Here is a 26,114-nt window from a genome sequence, read left to right as displayed (position 1 = left end):
ATTAGCCACCCCAGCACTAAGGGCATCTTCAAAAGGCAGTGCATCTAGAAGGAAACGTCCACGTTTATTTCACCAACAATTATTCCATGGTCAACCCACTTTGATCACATTTCTTCCCCATTCTGATGTTAGATCCGAACAACAACTGAACCTCTTGACCATGTCTGTATGCTTTCATGCATTGAGCTGCTGCCGTGTAATTGGCTGACTGGATATTTGCATTAACAAACCGATATAAAGGTATTAATGGGAAAATATTGCAAAATTATTGCAAAGATTTTATGTATGTGTGTGTATATATACATACATATACACACACATATATCTTTTTGTAATTTATCAGATTTTTTATGTATTGCATTGTATTTCTGTAGAAAACAACAGATTTCATGACATATGTCAATGATAATAACCCTGATTCAGATTTTTGATTTGGAGCACCAAACACATTTTCTTTCTCTGGCATTCAAACATTGCAGTAAAGCTGCTGCTGAGAAAATGTGGCTCTTCTTGGATCATTCTGCTGCCAGTTTTCCAAGCCCATGCGGGTGTTAAATATGAGGTAAATTCATTTAACATCTTAGGGAATCAGCAATTCTCACCCACCTGCACACTGTAGCCATAACCTAAGCATGTAAGCTACTCGGAGATATCAAAAAATATCACATTTAACTTGGAGGTGATCAGATGCATTTAAAAATGTGCTTGCTTTAAACATCCATCAATATAAAATACCAAATCCTACAGATTTAAAAATGTATTGAGACATAATGGAGATTCAGGTAGAACTCTGGTATTATTATCTGAGGAATTCAATTTGTTATTCTGAGATTCAAAAGGAAAGGTAGGAAATTTTAGCATACTCTTTATGCTGGAGGGTGACGGTAAGAAATTATGTACAATTGCAGACCCATTGTGCCTCACTGTTGGAAAACCAGTGGTAGGGCTACCCCAGGATGATTGGAGAAGTCCTGCCAAAGGTTGCTAACAAAATGCAGAACTAAAACAGCAGCATCACATCAATGAATTTTCTTGTGGTTTTTGAGGTAATTTTAGAGTTTTGGTTTGTTACTCTTTCATACACTCATGTTAATATATTTGCTCTGGATCCTGCCAGCTCTCCCTTTCCCGCTTGATAATCTGCTTCTACAACTCGAGGGACCTCTTGCCTTGGTTGGCTGGAGGCCAGTGACTGCTTTTGTTGCTGCTGCTGCAGCAATATAGCCTTTGGAGACCAAGATAAATAAGAGAAAGGACTTCATTCCCCAGAGTGGATTCATTACATGCAGAGGAAGGTTAATGAAAATTTGAAAGAAAGGGTATTTGAGGACCCTGTCAGTGTGGGGCGGTGGATGGAGAGTGTGTGTATCACTCTTCCGATTATTGGATTGATGGCTCAATATATGGGGAGACGCAAATCTCCAAGAGAATTTATTAGTTAACTACACAAGTTACTTTTTATCCCCCTGTATCAATTTGTTAATGCATGACAATTGAACTTAGAAAGTACAAGCATTTATATTTTTTGTTGCTTTGCTCCTTCACTGTTTTGTTCTGTGGTGGCTTGGAGTAAACATGAGCAATTGGATTTTCTTTTTAAATCTATTAACCACTTGCATTGTCTGCCTCTTCTTTTTTTATTGGGTAGCTCCTCTCCATGTGGAGAGTTATCAGCTAGAGATGTAGGTTAAAATGGGTGTAGGAAGTGGCAGGCATGAATCCATTATCAGAATTATGAGCCGATATCAAGACCTTCCAGACAAACAGACCCTTCACTAATGCTCTGATCATGCTTAGCTGGCTTTGATGTGTGAACCTCCAAAACACCAGCTCTCTCCCAAGCACTATCATGTTAAGAGTTTGTTAGTATGTTCTCAAAACTTTCTTGGAAAAAATGTAATTATCATTCCAGCTCAAGGGAATTCAGTGGAATTGCCCACTGAAAATGGTGGGGAAAGATATGGGAAGGTAATGTTTCTTCAAAGATTCATTTGTTATCAAAGTACATATCCATACAACTCCGAAATTTGTCTTCTTCAGATAGCCACAAAACAAAAAAAGAACATGAAAGTTATTCAGAGAGAAACATCAAACCCAACACCCCACCCCCCGACACACACACAAAAAAGAACTGATCCTGATCATTTTGGTACCCCACCAAAACCCTCCCTCCCCTGCACAGAACAGAATAAGAACATCGATCCTCAAACAACCCCTCTCCCGCACAATAAACAGAACATAACTTAACACCAAACGCTAAGCACCCTTCACTTGCTCAACAAAGCAGAAAAGGAATGGGCAATAAAAAACACAGAATATAAAAAACTTAAGTCTGAAGATGTCCACGGTCCAAAAACGCAAGACCACGACACCGTCCTACGATATCACCAATATTCATCAAAAGAGAGGGACACCACCCGAGGCAGAGAGGCCTACCTGCCTGCCACAGCGAGCCACACAGCAACAGGCCTCTCACAGACTCCTTCTCTGGCTGTAATCAAAAGGAAAGCAGTCGATACTGAACTCTTGCTTGCTTCCATATTCACCTTGATCCTTCATCTTCTTCACTGGAAAGCTGCAGAATTTGGCAGAGGAGCACATAATATCTAAGATGCCTCACTCACCCATCTAGTCAAGGACCTTCTGCCTCACCTGTGGCAGAGTCTGTGATTTCCACATAGGCCTTATCAACCACACCAGAACCCCTGGAGCTGGAGTGGGACCATATCCTGTATATAGGACAGCCTAGGAAAAAGATGATGATGAGATAGACGACAGAGAGGGTTATCTCAAGTAGTCTTTCTCTGAGGTGTGGGGATTAAATAACTAGAGGTTTAAGGTGAGAGGGGAGTTACTTAAGGGTTAACTTGCCCACCCATGAATTGGTCAGTATATGGAATGAGCTTCCAGAGGAAGTGGTTGAGGCAGATCCATTACAACATTTAAAATGGACTTAGGTAAGTACATTGATAGAAAAGATATAGAAGGATATGAGTCAAACGCTAGCAAATAAGACCATAAGACATTGGAGAAAAATTAGGCCATTCAGCCCATCAAGTCTGCTCCACCAGCCTCTCATTGCTGATAATTTATTATTTTCAATCCCATTCTCCTGACCTCTCCCCGTAACCTTTGACACTCTGTCCAATCAAGAACCTTTCAACCTCTGCTTCAAGTATAATCAATGACATGGACTCCCCAGTCATCGATTTCACTACCCATGGCTAAAGAAATTTCCGTACTCCCTGTTCTATATGGACATCCCATTATTCTGAGGCTGTGCCTTCTGGTCCTAGACTCACATACTATAGAAAACATCCTCTCCACCTCCACTATATCCAGGATTTCAATATTCAATAGGTTTCAATGAGATCCCTCTTTGAATAAACTCTTCTAAGGCTTCCAGCTGGGTACAAGTTTTGATTAGTCAGCCCTCCTTATCCACAAGGGATTGGTTCCGGGACCCCTCGCGGTTACCAAAAAAACGCGGATGCTCAAGTCCCTTATTCAACCTGTCTCAATGTGGTGGACCTTAAGACCCAGCAGAACTCCAGACCTTATTTAACCTATCTCTGTGCGATGGACACTAGGACCCAGCGACGGAGCTCTGAATCCGCAGTGTTTCTGTTCATGAAAATAATCACGATCACGATTGAAAATAAAGTGGAAATAATAAAGCGATCAGAAAGAGGTGAAATGCCATCGGCCATTGGAAAAGCGTTAGGCTACAGTTGGTCAACGATCGGATAAAGTGAGAAAGGCCCTGCCCTGATGAAAGCTACAATTGTTACCTAGCAAGCCAGTGGTTTAATTATTGGGTTTTGGGATTTTGGGTTTATGATCCCCCACATCAAACAGGTACAGATGGAGAGCGCGCTTGGGAGCGATCTGTCACTGGATCGAACTCGGGAACTTCCGTTCCTGAGCCCGGTGCTGAAACATACGTTCTTAAGTGTTTTATATGCATAGAAAGGTAAAATATATACTATGACAAACGTTTGACTAACTGACGCTAAATAATATCGGATGTACCTGTTCCGACTTACTTAGTAAGAGAACTTACGATTTTTTTCAATCTCAATCCACGATAACCTATGCACAACATCCCGTATACTTTAAATCATCTCTATACTGTAACACCTAATACAATGTAAATGCTATGTAAAATAGTTGTTATACTGCATTGTTTAGGGAATAATGACAAGAAAAAAAAATCTGTACATGCTCGAACAGCAAGTACTGAAAGAGCACTTATGGGTTTTCTCGATTCGCGGTTGGTTGAATTTGTGCATGCGGAACTCGCGAATAAGGAGGGCCAACTGTATAACCTATGTTCGATGACAAACACCACCATCAATGAAGATGACGGAGTTTTTCATCAAAACGTCAGTTATAATCAATGCCTGTACCCAGCTGGAAGCCCGAGAAGAGTTTATTTGTCATATACACTGAGAAAGCAATAGATCCTTTTTCAAGATCCCCCTTCATTCTTCTAATCTCCAGTGAGTACAGGCCCAGTGCCATCAAATGCAACTCATATGTCAATCCTTTCATTCTTGTGAACCTCCTCTGGATCTTCCCTAATTCCAGCAGATCTTTTCTTAGATAAGAGGCACAAAACTAGTTACAATACTCCAAATGTGGTCTGACTGAAGCTCAATAAAGCCTCAACATTACATCCTTACACCTATATTCTAGTCCTATCAAAATAAATAATGACATTGTATTTGCCTTCCTTACCACTGACTCAACCTGCAAGTTAATCATGAGGGAATCCTGCACAGGGTCTCCCAAGTTCCTTTACACCTCTGATATTTTTGAATTACTTCTCTGTATCGAAAATAGACCTCACCTTTTCTCCTTCTACCAAAGTGCATGACCATACGCTTCCCTGCATTATACTCCATCTGCTACTTACTTGCCCATTCTCCCAATCTGTCTAAGTCCTTCTGCAGACTCTCTGCTTCCTCAACACTAACTGTCCTTCCACTTATCTTTGGATCATTTGCAATCTTGACCACAAAACCATCAAAAAACAGTCCCAATACTGACCCCTGTAGAATACCACTAGTCACAAGTAGACATACCCATGGACTGTCCTTTGTCTGTCTTGGTTGTTACTTCCTCAAAGAATTCTAACAGATTTTTCTGTCAAGAATCCAGAATCTAGTAATTTTTGAAAGATCATTACTAATGCCTCCACAGTCTCTTCAGCCACCTCTTTCAGAATCCTGAGGTGTAGTCCATCTGATCCAGTTGACTTATCTACTTCAGACTTCTTAGATTCCAAAGCACTTTCTTCCTAATAAAACTTCTGCCCCGTGTCACTCTTAAATTTCTGGCATACTGCTAATATCTTCCATGGTGAACACAAAATACTTACTAAGTTCATCAACCATTTCTTTATTCCCCCATTATTATCTCTCGAGCATCATTTTCCAGTGGCCTGATACTCACTCTCATCTCACTTTTATGCTTTATGTATCTGAAAATTATTTTATTGACTAGCTGACTTTCATATTTCATCTTTTCTCTCCTTACGGCTTGTTAAGTTGTCTTCTGTTCATTTTTAAAAGCTTCCCAATCCTCTACTTTTGCACTAATTTTTCTATATTATACGCCCTCTTTTTTAATGCTGTCTTTTACTTCCCTTGTCACTCACGGTTGCTTCATCATCCATTTAGATTGCTGCTTCATCTTTAGGATGTATCTCCCCCTGCGCCTTCCAAATTGACCCGGGAAACTCCAGCCCTTGTTGTTCTGCCATCTGATAGTGTCTCTTTCCAATCAACTTTCAGCAGCTCCTCTCTCATGCTACTGTAATTCCCTTTCCTCCGTTGTAATACTGAAGCATTTGACTTTATCTTTTCCCTCTCAAGCTGCAGGTTGAATTCTATAATAATACAATCACTGCCTCCTGAGGACTCATTTATCTTAAGCTCCCTAAAAAAAATCTGATTTATGAAACAACACACATTGTCTTTCCCCTTGTGGGCTCAACCACAAGCTGCTGTAAAAAGCCATCTCATAGGCATTCTACAATTTCCCTCTCTTGGGTTCCAGCACCAACCTGATTTTCACAATCTACCTGCACATTGAAATATCCTATAACTATTGTAATATTGCACATTTTATATGCCTTTTGTATCTCCCATTGTAATTTGTATCTCACAATTATAATTGTAATTTTGAGCTACTATTTGAAGGCCTATATATAACTCCCATCAGGGTATATTTATCATATAACCATATAACAATTACAGCACGGAAACAGGCCATCTCGGCCCTTCTAGTCTGTGCCAAACGCTTACTCTCACCTAGTCTCACCGACCTGCACTCAGCCCATATCCCTCCATTCCTTTCCTGTCCATATACCTATCCAATTTTTTTTTAAATGACAAAATTGAACCTGCCTCTACCACTTCTACTGGAAGCTCGTTCCACACAGCCACCATTCTCTGAGTAAAGAAGTTCCCCCTCATGTTACCCCTAAACTTTTGCCCCTTAACTCTCAACTCATGTTCTCTTGTTTGAATCTCCCCTACTGTCAATGGAAAAAGCCTATCCACGTCAACTCTATCTATCTCCCTCATAATTTTAAATACCTCTATCAAGTCCCCCCTCAACCTTCTACGCTCCAAAGAATAAAGACCTAACTTGTTGAACCTTTCTCTGTAACTTAAGTGCTGAAACCCAGGTAACATTCTAGTAAATCTTTTCTGTACTCTCCCTATTTTGTTGACATCTTTCCTATAATTCGGTGACCAGAACTGTACACAATACTCCAAATTTGGCCTCACCAATGCCTTGTACAATTTTAACATTACATCCCAACTGCTATACTCAATGCTCTGATTTATAAAGGCCAGCATACCAAAAGCTTTCTTCACCACCCTATCCACATGAGATTCCACCTTTAGGGAACTATGCACCATTATTCCTAGATCACTCTGTTATAGTGCATTCCTCAATGCCCTACCATTTACCATGAGTGGCCTATTTTGACTAGTCCTACCAAAATGTAGCACCTCACGCTTACCAGCATTAAACTCCATCTGCCATCTTTCAGCCCACTCTTCTAACTGGCCTAAATCTCTCTGCAAGCTTTGAAAACTTACTTCATTATCCACAACACCACCAATCTTAGTATCATCTACAGTTTCTTAATTTCACCCACATGGATTCTACATTTTCCAATTTTATGTCACCTCTTTCTGAGGATTTGGTTTCATGTTTTACCAACAGAGCCACCCAACCCACTCTGCCTACCTGCCTGTCCTTTTGATACAACATATATCCTTGTATGATCTTCTTTTAGTCACAACTCAGTGGTGCCTATAATGTCATACCTGCCAATATCTAACTGTGCTAGAAGATCAGCTCCCTTAATCTCTATACTGTGTGTATTCAAATATAACATCCTCAGTCCTGTATTCATCACCCTTTTCAATTTTTCCCCCTATGTAACACTGCAACTCATCCCACTGACTTAGATTTTGCCCTATCATCTGCCTGTTCTTCCTCACAGTCTCATTGCCCACTGCATCTACTTGTATACCAATTGCCCCATCTTCAGCTCTAATATTCCCATTCCTATTCCCTTGCCAGATTAGTTGCGCCTTCCCCAACAGCTCTAGCAATCCTGCCTGCAGGAATATTGGTCCCCTTCGGGTTCAGGTATAACCCATCATTTTTGCTAGGGTCATACCTTCCCCAGAGAGATCCCAATGATCTAGAAATCTAAAACCCTATCCCCTGTACCATTTCTTCAGCTACACATTCATCTGCCAAATCATCCTCTTCTTACCCTTACTGGCACATGGCATAGGCAGCAGTCCAGAGATCATTACTTTGGAGGTCCTGGTTTACAGCTTTCTACCTAACTCCCTATACTCTATTTTCTGGACCTCCTCCCTTTTCCTACCTACGTGTTTGGTACAAAAATGTACTTCAACATCCAGCTTCTCAACCCTTCCCTTTAGAATGCTGTCGACCTGATCTGAGACACCTCTGGCCCTGGCCTCTGGGAGGTGAAATACTACCCAGGTTTCTTTTTCTCATCTACAGAATCTCCTGTCTGCTCCTCAAACTACAGAATCCCCCATCACTACTGCACTCCTCTTCTTCCCACTTCCCTTCTGAGCCGTAGGGCCAGATTCAGTGCCAGAAACCTGCTCACTGCAGATTCTCCCTGGTAGGTTATACCCCCACTCAACAGTATCTGAAGTGGTATAGCTATTATTGAGGGGACCTTCCAAAGGGGTACTCTACACTGGTTGCCTCTTCCCTTTCCCGCTTGTAAATGTCACCCAGGTACCTGTCTTCTGTACCTTTGATGTGACTACCTCCCTGTAACTCCTGTCTATCATCTCCTCATTCTCCTGTATGAGCCCTTAATACAGTCTCTAAGAGCTGCAGCCTGATGCACTTCATGCAGCTGTAGTTATCAGGCAGATTAAAGGTGTCCAGGAGTTCCCACATTGCACACAAAGAACATACCACTGACTCTGGTCCCATTCTCAGTGCACTAGCTGTGTACTAAGAGAGGAAGAAAGATGGTGCCAGTGACCAATGGTGACTTGTTGCAGACAGCTCACAAAACTACAAGGCACTCTTCATCTTCAGATATACTTCTTCTGAACTGTGATTGCTGCAGTGTGCAGCCTGTAATTTTCCTATGCCAAATTTCCTATTTTCCCTATTTCAGTGTTTTTTTTTGTGTTTCTTTGTTAGTGACCACCTGCAGGAAGACAAATCTCAAAGTTGTAAACAGTATATGCACTTTGATAATGAATATACTTCTGAACTTCGAAATAAAGGAAAAAAAACTTACTAGAAAATTACTTGGAACCTCTGCCTCTGCTTGCCCAAGACTGCCCTGCTGAGCCAAAACCTCCCATTCTGACAGTAGCCCACTCCAACAATATCCTCTTGCTCACAACACCCTTCTTTTTATTGACTCAAATAAAACTCACTCCCAATCTGTTCGTTCTTTTCAAATGGGTTCAGTCCTGCAATGATGTCTTTCTCTCACTTGGTACTTCAAATTATGACTCACTCCCAGTGAGGGATATTCACTCCCGAATGGGGTAGCTTAGATAGGAATCTTTTATAAACCAGTTGAGTCAAGCAGTGTGTTTCCATGCTGGTATGACTGTATAACTCTAAGAGGAGAAAGAAGAAAGTCAGTAGGAGGCTGACAGTGAGCATGTAAGCTGGATTCCAAAGAAAGTAGGTTCAACTGAATGAACAGTGTCAGGTTAAATAAAAGAACAGGGGAGACTGAAAGAGAAAATGAGTCTATATCAAAAAGTGGAGAAATAGATGGGCTACAGAATTTTCCATTGTGATTTGGTTGGGTGAATAGAATGAAAGTCAAATGATGGACTTGATCCAAAAAAACTTTTTTTTTTCTGAATTGGCATGCTGTATGTTCCTCTTTGAAGTTAAAAATCTATTAATAGCATTTTGTAGATGTGCCTATATTAGTCAAGGTGTATTTTAAGTGTAGAAATCTAAAATGTTTTAGGAGTGCTTATTTCCATGTATACTAATGTGAAAGACGATCATGTCTGTATTTCCCATTGCAGACCTTTCATCCAATGGTGTGCACCTATGATTTACATAATGATCTATATGGAGCCAGTTGCTTTCATACTCTACAGGTTTCTGAGCATATCCATTGCCCTGCCAGCATTTGTGAACTGATGCTTAGCTTCTGCTAGCTTTTTTTATCGCTGTATGCAGTTATACTTGCTGATTTGCCTGCATTTCAAAATGATGACGCACCAATAAACAAATGATACTAAATTGAATGAATTGAATTGACTTTATTTCTTAAATCCTTCACATACATGAGTAAAAATCTTTACGTTACGTCTCCATCTATGAGGGTGATTGATAAGTTTGTGGCCTAAGGTAGAAGGAGATGAGTTATTAACTTCAAACTTTCTGCATTTTCACTCAAAGAGTTAAACTGCACATGCATGTAACGAGAGCTGTATAACTCATCTTCTGCCACCTTAGGCCACAAACTTATCAGTCACTCCTGCTGTGGATCACTTCTACAAAGAAGGGATCCGTATGCTCCACAACCACTGGGCTAAGTGTGTACATGTAGGAGGGGACTATGTTGAAAAATAAGTGTTCTAGGTTTTCTAAAATTAACTCCTTCTACCTTAGGTCTTGAGCTTATCAATCACCCCTTGTAAATGTACAATGTGCAATCATAGTAATTTATAATTTATAATGAATAGAACAGTCATGTAACATAGAGTACACCCAAATTAGCATAAGCTAATCAGTCTGATGGCCTGGTGAAGGAAGCTCACCCGGAGCTTGTTGGTCTGGGCTTTTATGCTGCGGTACCGTTTCCTCGACGGTAGCAGTTGGAATGGATTGTAATTGTGGTGACCTACAAGCCCTTTTTACACACCTGGCTTTGTAAATATCCTGAATCATGGGAAGTTCACAATTACAGATGCGCTGGGCTGTCCGCAACACTCTCTGTAGAGTCCTATGATTAAGGGAGGTAGAGTTCCCATACCAGGCAGTGATGCAGCCAGTCAAGATGTTCTCAACTGTGCCCCTGTAGAAAGTTCTTAGGACTTGGGAGCCCATACCAAACTTCCTCAACTGTCTGAGGTGAAAGAGGCGCTTTTGTGCCTTTTTCACCACACAGCTGGTGTGTACAGACCACGTGAGATCCTCGGTGATGTGGATGTCGAGGAACTTAAAGCTGTTTTCCCTCACAATCCCAGATCCATTGATGTCAGTTAACCTGTCTCCATTCCTCCTGTAATCCACAACCAGCTCCTTTGTTTTTGTGACATTGAGGGAGTGGGTGTTTTCTTGACGCCACTGCATCAGAGAAATAACTTCTTCCCTGTAAGCCATCTCGTTATTGTTTGAGATAAGGCCAATCAATGTAGTGTTGTCTGCAAATTTAATTAGTAGATTGGAGCTGTGGGTGGCGACACAGTCATGGGTATACAGTGAGTAAAGGAGAAAACTTAGTACACAGCCCTGAGAGGCTGCTGTATTGAGGATCAGAGAGGTAGAGGTGAGGGGGCACACTATTATCACCTGTCGGCGATCTGACCACAGGAAATTACATTCATTCTAGTATTGGTGTGTAAAACCAACACTTTGAGAAAAACTCCCAATAAGAAACCACCTAATATTCCTTTCCTTGGGTTGAAAGTTTGTTCGAGTGGCAAACTAAAAACCCCACCCCTGGTTCTTGATGTCAGTGAGGAAGAGCTGACATGGAAAGTTTGCTGACAGTGCAGTATTTTTTTTTCAGAAAAGATAGTTCCTGATGTTTCTTAGATTTCAATTATGATTGTCAGTTTTAGAAAATGGAGGTAATAGAAGTGTCACACTGATGCTGCAGGAGAAGTGCTGACAGGGGATTGAGTTTTGGGAAAAAGACAACCTTTGGCATTGACCTTGTTTACAATTTTTACTGAAAGTCTTTTGGGAAATGTTCCTTCCTCTAGCAGCCATTTCTTCATTTAACAAGAAAAATTGAAACAAAACAAAAATCTCTCAGTGTTTTCAGCAGGCTTGAGAGTCGCATATATTGATTAATGTTACCAAACACATTTTTACCTCCCCTACCCTCACCTCCACTCACAGCTTTCCACAGAGATTGCTCCTTCTGAGATTCTCTTGTCCATTCACCCCTCCCCACTAATTTCCCTCCAGGCACTTATCACAGCGAACAACAGAAACGCTATACCTACCTCCTCCCTTACTTCCGTTCAGGGCCCTAAAACGTTCTTCCTTATGGGGCCACTCCTCACCTGTGAATCTGTTAGGGTCATCTACTGTATCCTGATGAAACCTCATCTGTATTGTTGAAACCTGACATAAAATGGGGGACTGCTCTGTTGGGCACCTTCGCTACATCTGCAAAAAGCAGAATTTCCCGGTGACCAACTATATTAATTCCTATCCCCATTCCTGTTCCGATATGTTGGTTTATGGCCCCCTCTTCTGCCGGGGCGAGGCCGCTTTCAACTTGGAGGAGCAACATCTCATATTTTGCAAGTACTCTTCAAACTGTTTATTCATTTGCTTAGTTCCTGCCTGATCTGTTGAGTTTCCCCAACATTTTGTTTGTGTCACTCTGGATTTCTAGCATCTGCAGAACCTCTTGTGTTCTTGATTAATGGTTACTCACTTTTTTCCAGAATGAAAAATACATATGACGTTAATTGCTAAAAATTTTGTATATGTGGCTCGATAAACAGTGTTTTAATTAGATGGTCTCCATCAAGTGTTGTCACTTCTCAAACTTGATATTTTTAATCCATCAGCTGAAGTAATCTAAACATATTACAAATCAACATTAATTTAGTATGCTTTTATTGCCAGCTGTTATTACAACACCCTTTGTCCTATCTTATTTCCCAGATGTGCTGTTTACCTTATTAGTTTCAGGAGTATTTCTACAAACATCTGTTGTGTTGTTTCACCAGTTCTTTGGGAACAACTTTCCCTGAAGTAAAAGTCAAATGTGACTAAAATTGAGCTATAAATGAATATTATTCTTGGGCACACCTACTGTATTGCACTGTGAACAAATATTGAATGTTTATTGCCTGTATTTTGCAAATTATTTTCTCTATTATTGCTCTGTACTAACTTGGGCAATGTGGATTTCCCCCGAGTTCTCAAAAGCAACAGCTGGTCTTCTATTGAAAATGTCACAAGCCACATCCAATTGTAATTTTATTCAAACCTGCTTGGTTCTTAGTTTAACACTTATTCTGGTTAAAATGAAGTCGCTAATTGCTCATTGTTAATGCTATGACACATCGCAAAACTTTTCCTTGAACTGGAAACTAGGAGAGTGTGAGTAGTATCATACTGGCATAAGGCTGAGGTTCACAATGCTGCTAAGGTCATAGTTAAAGGAAGGAGAGGAGTTGAGATAGAAAGGCATACTTCAAGATTTATGTTCTGCTATCTTGGCAGATGTTTACTCAGCACTGAAACCCAGGATCAGGCCAATTTTCACTCATATGTGCTGAATTCAATTGGAACCCCGAGACAGAGTTGAAGAGGAAAATAATGGAAGTTCATTCATAATGAAAAAATAATTTGTACCAGGTTTGCAAACTTGGAAATCTCATACAAGAGTAACAACTACTGGTATTAAGCACCACCTTTGCAAAAAGGTCGCTGGTTGAACAAATGATCAGCTAGGCTGGGTGTGAGGGGCAAGGGTTAGAATTTGTGCGAGACCCAAAATGAACACAATGAGTACATGTTCAATGACTATATGTGCAATGAAGTCTCCATGCCCTCTTTGGGCTACCTGTTAATTGTCATGATCACGACTAAGCCAGCAAGTCAATATTAATTTGTTCATTGGCTGAACACTTAAGCAGGCTCCCATGTAATAAATGTGTAGCATCAATTAATTCTTGTTTCCACTGCTTAAAGCATTGTTACACCTCAAGAGAGTGTTGCATTGTGACTGGAACATGTTATCTCTATCAGAACATCATTCAAATTGACCTGCCAATTAATGTTTTCTAGCAAAAACATGGAGAAGGTTGAATTGCAAGATTTTACCCTGCAGGCCTTTGTAGAAGAAATGAAAAGGAGCAGGTATGTCCCAAATGCACAGGAGTCCAGGAAGCCCTTGAGATATATGCTGACTAGTTGCTACAAGAAGATAGCCTTGCAGATAAATAGCTGTCTGTGGTCAAGCCTGATCAGAATCAAAATTAGGTTTTTATCACTGTCTTATATGATGTGAAATTTATTGGTTTGTGGCAACAGTACAATGCAAAGACATCAATTAATTACACTACAAGATAAATAAACAGAGCAAATAAGGAATGAAAGGGCACCTTTAATTGTGTAGCATCTATCAATTCTTTCTTCCACTGTTTGAAGTATTGTTGCACTCAAGAGAGTGGTGTGTTATGCCTGGAGCATGTTATCACCAGTTTCATCTGTTTGTGGGCCATTCAGAAATACGATACTGGAGGGGATGAAGCTGTTTCAGAATCATTGGGTGTGGATCTTCAGGCTCCCGTACCTCCTCCATGATGGAGTTGGCTGAGTCTATGTCCATCTGCAGCTTCTTGTGATCCTTTGCATTGTCGCTCAACACCAAGCTGTGATGCAGGCAGTCAGAATACTCTCCACTGTACATCTATGGAAATTTGCAAGAGTCTTTGGTGACTCCCCAAGCTCCTAACAAAGCATAACCACCGGCATGCCTCCTACATGACTATATCAATGTGTGGTGCCCAGGACAGGTCCTCTGTGATGTTGATATCATCAACACTGAACTTAAAACTGCTCACCATCTCCACTGCTGACCTACCAATGAGGACTAATATGTCCTCTCCCAACTTCCCCTTTCTGAATTCCAATATCAAGTCCTTGATCTTGCTGATGCTACCATGATGCTGTTGTGAAACCACTCAACCAGCCAATCTATCTCACTCCTGTGCACCTCCTCGTTGCCATCTGAGATTTTGATACAACAGTGGAGTCATTTGCAAACTTATAGATGGTGTTTGAGATCTGCTTAGCCAGACGGTTATGAGTGTAGAGAGAGTAGAGCAATGGGCTAGGCATGCATCGTTGAGTTGTACCTGTGTGGACTGTCAGTGAGGAGGAGATGTTATCACTGATCTGTATAGACTGCGGTCTCCTGATGAGGAAGTCAGGAATCCATTTGCAGTGAGTGGGAAGTACAGAAGCCCAGCTTTAGAAGCTTAGTGATTAGAACACCAAGCAATAAATGACAAACAGCAGTCTGCCGTATGCTTTGCTGTTGTCTAGGTATTCCAAAGCCGAGTGGAGAGCCAGTGAGACTGGATACACTGTAGACCTGTTGAAGTGGTAGGTGAATTGCAGTGGATCCAGCTCCTTGCTGTGGCAGGAGTTAATTCTACCTATAACTAACCCCTCCAAGCACTTCATTATAATAGAAGTGAATCCTACCAGTCAGAAGTCATTGAGGCAACTCATCCTTGCTGAGCATCTATATGACTGTTGCCCTTTTGAAGCAGGTGAGAACCTCAGACCGCCGCAGTGGGAGATGAAGATGTCCTTGAACACTCTAGCCACTTAACTACCTGGCCAGGTACACCGTACCTGGTAAAGCTGTGTTGCAAGAAGTTCAGTGACTTGTATAATTGATCCTCCTAGCTGAGTCTTACCTTCATGGAACCTCCTTCTCTCATTAGCTTTTTAATTGTCCTCTATTATTGGAAGTGTTTATGGCAGGCCTTCAGAAATTTGGTTGGTTGTGGGATCACTGAACTTTGATTATACTGTGATGCTGCTGTTCTTTTGAAATCATCCTAGACTGCAGCTTCACCCAGTCCACACCCATGAACTTGTAAACAGCTCAGTGAAACAGGGTTGATAACCTAATTTGATGGTGGTGATAAAATAAGGGATCCATTGCGCCGTGAGGTCATAATCTTGTTGAAGCGTTCTACTTCTGCTGCTTTGCTTCACACTATTTTATTGAAAAACTGCCTTGCACAGTTTATTTCCTTTCATTCTTTCTCTTCTCTTTATGATCGTTCACATTTTTATTTTCAAATCTTATCCTTTCATTCATCTTGTTCTTCCTTGCAGTTTTATTGCATCAGCACACAATATACAACTGAACTTATAATAGCTGTACTTTCTCCTTGCTGTTCTCTGCCAGAACAGGAGCTGATGCAGGTTACAGTCCTCAGCAGAGTTTGTTCTGCAAAGGCTGAGTCTTCTGTTCTTCTTCACTTCTGGTACTTATTCTCAATCAATGTTTGTAATTAAAATAAAAAACATTGGAAATACGGTGGAGGTTTGGCAGCCTTTATAGACTTCTAATGGGTGTTTGTAAAGCTAGCCTCCAACATCTACCTTGACTGTGCTTCCTCCCACCCTGCCTCCTGTCAGAACTGGATTCCATTCTCCCAGTTCCTCAATCTCTGAGACATTTGGTTCAATGGTGATACTTAAAGCAGAGTTGAAAATATATAATGGACCAATACAAACCATCATTTTGTACCTGCTCTGTTAACCATTTGACTTAGCCTCACCTTATCACTGATATTCTCTTTGACCTATCCATCCCTACTGCCACATTCATTGTCAATTAAGATCACTTTTGTTTTTCATTATTTTTTTCATAATGTTGATGAAGAGCATCTGTGCAAAGCATAACCTCCATTTCTCTTTCCCTGGATGCTGCCTACTGAGTGTTTCCAGCATTCTCCATTTCACTTTCAGATTTTCAGTATCAACAGTCTATACACATTTACCCACCCTGTCATAAGCTTTACAAATGAGGATTGACATAAATATTTGAGGCATCTTTAGTGCTGAAGCATGTAAAGCAGGAAACCAACCCCTTTCTGTCTTGATTCTCATTGCTGCAGAGAAAGATAGTCTGTGAAAATTGGGGAGCAACATGGATACTGTTCTCATCTGTTGAGCACAACTGCAGGTGGAATTGAGTATGAAAGGAAGACCAGCATCTGAGCATTGACGAATAGCAAATGATACACAAAACACCATTGTCTGTTGTCTCAAGTTTACATTCATCTCACGTGGTAAACCACTGTTGCATTGTGATCCTCTATATAACACTTGATCACAACAATCCCCTCCTAGGATGGTCTTTCTATTAAATCCATCAGGAAGCACTCAAATGTTAAGCTGTGGAATGAATGCAGTAATATCCTGCCACAATCCTCAACCAAAATTGTGCAGACAGGCATTTTAGACAGATGTTTCTGAAAAAAAACATAAAACAGAGAACAATACAGCTCAGGAACAGCACCTTCAGCTCACGATGCTGTGCCAAGGTAATTAAACAAGCATTTAAATTCTTAAAAGGGGCATATTTTAAGGCAGTAAAGTTTATACCAGCAAGTGATCCAGAGTACATTGTCCCAATGAAAGATAGCTTTGCTTATCTTTATGAATTCTGTTTGCAACTGCACCATTCACTTCAGCGAATAGTTCACATTGGGTAACAGCATTATTTGTACCTGTAAATCCTTTGAGACAGAATCAGACGTGTTAGTGATAGACTGGCGTTACGATAATTTCCTGAGGTCCAAAATTCAATTCTGGGGTTGCTGAACTGGGGATATTAGGTTCAGAAACAATGAAGAAATGGCAGATTCTTTCCAGCTAGAGATAGTATAACTTCAGGAGGAATATTTATTTAGTTATTTATAGATACAGTATGGAACAGGCACTACTGGTCCAGCAAGCCATGCTGCCCAGCATCCCACCTATTTAACCCTAGTCTAATGACAGGACAATTTATAATATCCAATTAACCTACTGTCTGGTATGGCTTTGGACAGTGGGAGGAAACTGGAGCACCTGGAGGGAACCTATGTGCTCATGGGAAGAACTTACAGAATTTCATACAGAGAATGCTGGAATTGAACTCTGAATTCTGATGCCCCAAGCTGTAAAAGCATTGAGCTAACTGCTGCGCTACTGTGATACCCCATGTTGATGTTAGTGTTTCTGTGCTCTTGTTCATTTTATCCTTTCTTGACCCTTGTCTGATTTCTGTGTCCAATTGATGCCAGGTGCTCTACTTTTGCTGTTAATTTCGCTGTTTTTGATACTATTCATTGATTCGCCAGAGCTTGTACTTCTGTAGTCAAATATAAGCGAGAGTAGATAATGATGATGGGTATTTCCTTGAAGGGTATCAGTGAACTAGTTGTGTTTTGTAACTGTTGGTTTTGTGCTCCCTGTTTCTGAGCACACACCAGCATCCGCTGGTCATCTGATGTAAAATTACTGTGATAACTTCAAGTTGTCAATTCAACAGGGCCCTGGTCTTAGAACAAGGAATGACCTGATGTTTGGAAGATTTAGACGCTGGGCCAGATGGATTGGAAAGGCAGAGGTTTTTGACCAGAGGCAATGGTCACTGCTCAGCAATGTTTTCCCTCCACTCTGCGCTGTACTGTGGCTGAGCCTATGGTCTGGTCCAGCTGCTCTGGGCTTCGTGTCTGAGGACTCACTTTTGTTCTAAGTGCTATTTGCTTCCCTTTATTGTTTACATGACTTTTTTTTCTTTCTGCGCATTGCTTTTTTGACAATCTTCTTTTATGGGTTCTTCTGGGATGGTTGGTTTTGTGGCTGACTGTAAGGAGTTGAATCTCAAGGTTGTATAATGTACACATACTTAGATAATAAATATAGTTTGAACTTTTAATTTTGATATCTACAATAGAGAATTATTAACCTGTTTCGTTCCTCAATGTTTTAAGATTCTAAGTAAATTATCTAAAAAGATAAATTGTGCTGATAATATGTGTGCTTAAGATATTTATTTTATTTGGAGCATGGACATTTTAGTAATCAGGACTAGCTTCCAGTGCATATTTTATTAATCAGCATTAAAGATTATTGCAACTGAAATTATCAGTATCAAAGTTAGTTTTAAAATCCGCAGCCATTTCCAGTAGTTTTCAGCTGTTATCTCTCACTCTCCCTGATCCTTCACTTCTTAGCTCCTTTTCTGCTCTCTCCTGTCAGCAAGTCATTTAAAGATAGTTGCATTGGAACAAAAAGCAAACTCATGGAAAATCTGGACCTTATATTTAACACTTGTCAATGTGCAGACAATGACTGCAGCAAAGAGCTGTACTTTCAATGGGAGAAGTCATCAATCCCTCTAGAATTGCAACCTTGTGAGCATCCTGTCAAATCAACTTCCACATTGTGTGAATGTAGAAGACAAGACAGTATAACTTAGATATGTTAGTTTTATTGTTTATATCAATTACCCTAGTCTGTTTAATTCCTGCCAGTACTTATTTTAATGGTGCGTCAACAGGAAAGTAATGCTGATATTTAGTGTTGCTCTTACAGTGAAAGATGCACATAAAAAGGCAACTCTGTATCAGCTGGATTGTCTGATGCCACTTCTGTCATAGTACTGGATAAGTCATGAGGGATCAGTTGCAAATAATATATAACAAACACAGATTAATCTTCAGTTCAAGTATTTTAAAACAATAGAATGCACTGTGCATTATATAAGCTGTAAATCAGCAATATTGGTATAATGGTTTTTGACCCACTGCTTTCTCAACCATTCATTTAATTACTGTACTGAATTCTGAAGTACTTCCAAACTAACTGGTATTGAGAACAAAAAGATCTGTCACCATTTGAGTTTAATTATGTAAACCCTGAGAACTGCCCATAGTCATGACAGAATCCTGTGATATAACCACTTTCCTGGCTGGGTGCTGAATAGATAACAAAGCCAATTAACTTTGTTACTGCCGGTAATTAAAGACAATAGAAATTAGAAAAGGGTATTTGAGGCCATACTTCAAAGATAAATCCTGAGAATTGTGTCGTTCTGTGTTGCTGAAGTATTTTGCAGAACTCACTGTGCATTATGGCAGGCAAATGGGAAAGGTAGCACAGAAACAGCTTGCAGGGGGCCTGGCCTGATTTACCCAGAGCCAACTACCCAGAAAGTATAAAGTGTGGTGCTTACAGTTCACACTGTACCAAGGGGTGATGTGGCACCTGAAAACGTGTAAAATTTCCTCATCAACAGACAATAGGATGGATGGGATGGCAACTTGCATATTCAGAAATAGCTGGGGCTGACTTGGTGTCTCTCGGACACCGGCCTCTTTGGGAAAAACATGTTGCATATGCCACGTAGATCTGTCAGCCTGGGGTACAAGCAGGAGAAAACTCGACTGGTCATTGAGCTGAGAGAATCCATCGACCTGGATGAAGAACGCCAATGCCGCAATCCATACCTGTCGTAAACGGCGAGCTCAGGCTGAAGTAAACCAGGCCATCAGCAGGCTGCAGCACCAGGAGGTTGTTGATAGAGTATAGGCTGGACATGCAGAACTTGGCTGGGGACGGCAGCACATTTCTGGTCCATGGTGAGGAATGAAGAGAGGAACGGCATGGTATTTAAGGACAGAGTCCTTAAATACAATGCAAGGACAGAGCTGGAGCGATACAGGGTGATGGCAGTGGCACAGGGCCGCCAGGATGGATGGACAACATGGGAGGGCACCATCAATAGGTCATTCAGCTGGTCTGACCTATGGAAGGGCCGACAAGCCAGACTCAGCTTCCTCACCGGGGCAACTTACGATACTTTGACCTGTCCCAAAAATCTTCACCAGTGGTTCGACAGCGAAGATAGGTGCCCCCTATGTGATACCACCAATAACAACCTCCAACACATCCTGGCAGGATGCAAGACTGTGCTGTCTCAAAGGCATTACAGATGGTGGCTGACCAGGTCCTAAAGAAGCTGGCAGAGATCCTAGAGACCTGCAGGCAGGATGCGAAAAACTGTCTTTCCCCAGCGGGATGACAACTCATCCCAATTGTTAATGCTGGTAAAAGCACTGAATGTAACTGCCCAAGAGCTCCTTCTGGTCTCCTCTCCACAGATAAGGAGTGGAACATGAGGGCAGATCTTGGCATACAGCTACAGTTCCCCACAGACATCACCACCAAATCTCGTCGCCCGGACATAGTACTGTGGTCCTTGGCTGCCAACACAGTCCTCTTCATTGGGTTAACCATCCTATGCGAGGAAGGAATGGAGGCTGCCCATGAGCAGAAGAGGCTGAAGTACTCAGACCTGACAGCTGAGTGTAAGGAAGATAGCTGGAGGACCATCATCTATCCTTTGAAGGTAGGATGCTGGGGCTTCATCAGCAATTCTACGACAAGGTTCCTCTGTGATATGGCCGTGACTGGAGTGAGGCTCAGGAGGGCCAAAATAGAGGCAGAAAAGGGCAGGTTTTGGCTGTGGCTGAGGAGGAAAGACATAAATTGGGGGACTGACTAACCCCATTGAGAGCTGAGTGGTGGCAGGGAGACGTCCCTGTCACTGCTCCACCACCAGGAGGTGTACCAGGGTTAAGGGAGCAAAACATCAGTGAATGGTGGCCCCTGGCTGATGACGCTGTAGTTGACTTAATGGCACTGTTGGAGGTGTGCAGACAGTAATGCCAAGCAGGAAACATCTTCCTGTAAATCACATTGCAAACCAGAAAAGTAGTTGCAAGATATTATCATTTATTGGCAATACTGGTAGGAGGCCATATTAGGAATAGGAAATTTTAATCTTAAAACAGTGAAGGGAGCCAGTTTAAAAAATAAATAGAATTGACTCTTTCTGAGTGTGCACGCAAGGCAGTTCTGTATATTTTAGGATATGTGATGATTGATGTGTGTATCTTTTATGAATTCAGAGCAGAGTATTTTTTTTAAAAATCATTAAAATACCTTTCAGATTTAAAAAGGATTATTTTTCTTTTGAAAGAGTTAAACCAGATGGTATTTGGCACAAGAGAACAAACTGGGCCAGGGTTGAGTAGTCAAATCAGCTCATATATCCATGGTTTGAAACGGGTTCTTGAATCATCACTATCAAAGTGGAAGAGAAATATAGAGGGGTCTATAAATTGAAAAATATTCATTGATGCCAAGGCATTAAGAGGGAGCTGGTAATTATCACAACAGCCTTCAATCAAATAGCCTGATCGGATGCCTTCAACCGAATGCCTTGATTACCAATACATCCCCTTGTCCTTCCTCCATGAACCCTGGATATCAATAGTTTAAACTTGCCAAAGTGTATCAAGTTCTTTTCCAAACTAAAGCACTGCATCAATACACATTCAGTTCCAACACATACCTTTTATAAAATTAGCCCCCTTTGACAAAGCTTTTATTTATCTGTGATAAAATTCTCTCCACTGGAAAGAAGTGAAATGTCACACAGTAATTCTGCGTTCCCAACATTGGTATCCATGCAGTACTAGCCGTGTCACCATGGGTTGCTGCAGCCCATCGTCTGTGCAGGCAGCTGAATCCTGAGACGGTCTGCCAGCTGAGCTCTCAGCATCCCTATTTCCAGTAGGTCAAGATTCATCCACATTGCTCCACACTCAGGGGCGGTATTGTAAACTATTGATTGACAGAGCAACAGACACCAAGTTGTTATATATAATGCCGCTGTTAATTGATCCGAGCTCTCTGCTCTACACTATAAATCCTTACTCCCCCAAACCTTTGATGACCTATGAATAACCAACTTTGAAATGTTTGTTTTATCTCATTTATCAAATTATTTCTCACTAGGTAAAAATAACACAGCTATTGACTAATAAATAATATAACTTGACTGATTGAATACAAACGTTTGTAGTATAAAACAAACATTTCATGGGTTGCTAAGGTGGACACCTTTTTCCAGATCAGTGCCTGCTACAATGAGCCTCTTCAGTCCTGCCATGTGTGTGGTGTGAACTAGCATACGTTGTGAGAACGACCCTCTCAGCAAAATGTAAGCATCACTGTATCATTCAAAGAGGATCAATTGTAGAAGATGAATCCTCATTTAAAGTCTGCAGCATGGCAGCTTTGGATGCTGAATGGAATCGCTTGCAACTACCAGCTGAAGCATTAGTCATACATTAGCTAGATCCGTGCTTTTACATGCAGCCTTGGATGAAGCAGTCTATAAGCAAGTCCAACAGAATCACTAATGTTTATGATTTATAGTCACACACTTAAAAAAATGCCCAAGTCTTATTTAAATGTTTATTGACTGCGAGCTAAACTTGGGACTAGATTATCTTATACGTAAGATTAAGATTGTTGAATTTTCAATCGGTTTTATTTTAAAATTTATTGACCAACAAATCCAATTGCAGAGTTGTGTTTTTTTATCAGAACTGTGCATATGGAAATTGTTTTTCTTTCCCTTGAGTGGAGTGTAATAATGCTAATCTCCAGCTGGAATCAGGTCACTCAGAATCTTTGATTGGACATTTCCCCTTGTAAATCGCATTTGTGAGGATCAGCCATTTTCTGCATCAGAGACAACAGTAATGATGCATTCCTGAATGCCAGGAGAAATTAGTTCACTTTATTCTGAAGCACGCTGTTCTCTCTTGTCAACCGGCTCCTCATAATTGGAAACAATTTATGAAGCACTGGCTTGGTAAGAAGACCCATCTAATTTATTTACTTACATATCCTTGTTTGACATTTCTCAGACAAATCAGCAAGACCTATATACAAAGTCCCTGTGCCCACAATTTATCCATTCCATCTCCCTGTCACAAAACACTATGTTCAAGTACCTTACCATCTGATTTGGAATCAATCATTCTTCATTATTGTATGCCATCGTGGGTATTCCTTCACCAGGAAGACTGAAGTGTTCAAAATTTTTAAAGCTGAAGACTTTGGAGAGAAGATTTTCAGGAGTGGCTTTGGAGAAAAGATTTTCAGAAGCAGAGAGGAAATTCTGGTGATGGTGGTGGTTGTGGATATGTAGAAGAAAATGCATAGCATTTAGTTGGCACATGGATGCTATATAGTTGTCAATCAACCTTCATTAAGTAGATGCTTGTGCTCAAAGGTAACTCCACAGACTTTGCAGGTAAAGGACTTGCTGCAAAGTCCAGAAATGGATTGATAAGCAAAAGTGAGCATAGGTGACTCTTGTCAAACAAATGAACATATCCAGGGCAAGAAATAAGTTAGAAAAGAGTTTCAATTTGATTGATGGATACTGAAGATGAGTCAGCTATATAAGATTGGAAGAAGAGCTAGGTCCTCTTGGCTGAGGCAAATGTATCAAAAAGTGAGCTCAACAAGATAAAAATTCTTTAAGAAGACAAAATTAAGAAACTGAAGGCTGTGCTGAGAAACAATCAGTTAGAGTCAAATAGGGGAAATTTATAGTAACATTGGAGGGAGTACAAAGGAGATTCACTAGACTAAATCCTGGAAGGAAAGGGCTGTCCTACAAAGAGAAGCTTAATTATTTGGGCCTGTATTCCTTTCAGTTTAGAAGAATGATGAGTAGATTTATTTTAACATGGAAGACCCTACGGGGCCTGGCGGGTTAGATATTGGGATGTTTTCAATAGTGGAACAGTATTGACGAAGGAGACATTGCTAAAAGACAAGGGGCTGGCAGAGTATGGTGAATCTCTGGAATTCTCTGCTATAGTAGGTGATGGAAGAGGAAGTGATTGAGAAGGGTAAATGAACAACATTTGAAAGGCACTTGGACAGGTACATAGATAGAAAAGGTTCAAAGGGATTAGTCCAAATGAGGGCAAATGGGACAAGCCTAGATGGGCAAATTGTTAGGCATGGACTGTTTGGGCTGATGTGTCTGCTGCCGTGCTGCATAACTGGCAGAAGTATTTGTAGTGGAGGTGGATAAATATTCATTATATTGTGGAATAGAGGATATGGAGAAAGAGTACTAAGGAGAAACCATGATCACATTAAATAGCACAGAACAACCGTGATCATATTTAACAGTGGGGCAGGCCTGAATGGCCTGATGGCCTACTCCCATCCTTGTTTTCTTGTGTTCTTGCAGTGTTCATGGTAAATATGACCAACTTATTCAGCTCCCAGAGATATCAGCTCTACAAATGAAGCTCTTTCAACCAAAGTTCAGACATCCCAATTACAGCAGAGAACACTTGCAAGCAGTTTGGGAGTTCTGGCCAAATTTTAAATGCATTTCCAAGGGATCTTAAAGACAGATATTCATAATGTCTTAATAAGTTAGATCAGTGAATTCAGCAGTGGTGCTTTTATACCTTTTCTTGAAAATATTGTGGAATTTTTCAGGAGTGGAAATATTGAAAACTTGCATATTTTTCAGAACATTGTAAATAACAATGCATATCTTGAGGAATAAATAACTCTTCATTTTTTGTACTGTGTGCTCATTACTTGTATTCTGTATGTAATGTATTAAACATATGTAGCACGTAATGTAAATACAGGGAGTTATATATGCTTTATTAAGAAAGTTAAACAGCTCATCGGAAGTCTACATGGATTTTGTTAAATGAGGGTCTGAGTTTGTAAAATATCTGACACCAGTGTTTTAGCAAATTACTCAGCTCCATTACTTTGATGTTAATCACATAGAAATTCTACTTTTAAGAAGCCAAGGTTTAGTGTAATGAAAGAATATAACTTCTGTGTGCATAGAAAAATTGAAAACAAGTTTTGGAATTCCTACCAATCTTTGTAAGTCAGATTTCTTTTTCTTAGTTATTGACATGTTTGTGTGTTATGGGAATGCAATATATGGCTTGCTAGACCATTTTAGGGAATGGCTGAGAGCCTATCACATTAGTTGATCTGAAGCTGGTTACAACCTAGACTCAGTAAAAATGGCCGATTAACTTCTGTGAGGAATGTTGGTGAACTTGATGGTCGTTTATTGATCCAGTACCATTACTGATGTTGACCTATCATTCCAGATTTATTTACTCAAAATTAAATTCCCCAGCTACCAAGAATCTGAATTGATATTTCTAGATCATTAAGCTCCTGGATGCATTTCTAAGGACATAGCCACATTGACCCACACTCACCAAATAATTGTCAATACTTCTGTGAAAGGTCAATATCTTGAAACACCAACCTAATTTTAATCCACATATACTATTTGACTTGTTTATAACTCAATCACTTTTTGAGTTTCGCAGCTACTATTTATGTTGATTCATTCTAAATCCGTGCATTCAGTAAATACTGAGATTAATTCATTGTAGCTGCCATTAAATACAGAACTTACTGTTTTTTTAAGATTCTTCAATGATTTTCAACACGTTTGGCCATATCATGCATCTCAACTGTCCTAGCATTACTCAGGCCTCACTAGTTGTATGTGACTTAACTTCTTTTTGTTCCAATAAAATCAATAGATATCTTTCATTAGTTTTACTTTGCAAGTGGTCATTTAAATGTTGTTCTTTTATCTTGGAAACTTCTAATCTTCTCAAAGATGCCAGTTTATTTAGTATTTGGTTGATCCTTACACCACCTATCTGCTACAATGTTGTGTGATGATTGCCTTTTGTCCAGCTAAGACCAAGCATGAAACATCTCCAACAATGGCAAAAGCAAGTCTTGTCCATGCAAGGTAGAAATTACAGATCCTAACTCTGGATTCACTTACCCCTCTAGATGGACCATATCAACCATCTAATATAGAGCCTATTTGTGCTCTCTTCCTGTGTTGATTTCAATGGCAGAGAAGCAAGTGCTGCTGCCCC

General features: G+C 40.5%; 1 protein-coding gene across 10 annotated transcripts in view; it reads left to right on the top strand.

Annotated features, from left to right (window-relative positions):
• Window positions 1–26,114, top strand: part of chl1b (cell adhesion molecule L1-like b) — a 920,799-nt gene that overhangs the window by 540,549 nt on the left and 354,136 nt on the right. The window lies entirely within an intron of this gene.

Source organism: Hemitrygon akajei, chromosome 19, assembly GCF_048418815.1.
Source record: "Hemitrygon akajei chromosome 19, sHemAka1.3, whole genome shotgun sequence".
Classification (NCBI taxonomy): Eukaryota; Metazoa; Chordata; class Chondrichthyes; order Myliobatiformes; family Dasyatidae; genus Hemitrygon; species Hemitrygon akajei.
Note: the sequence above shows the minus strand (reverse complement) of the source record. Positions and strands in the feature narration are given on the sequence as shown.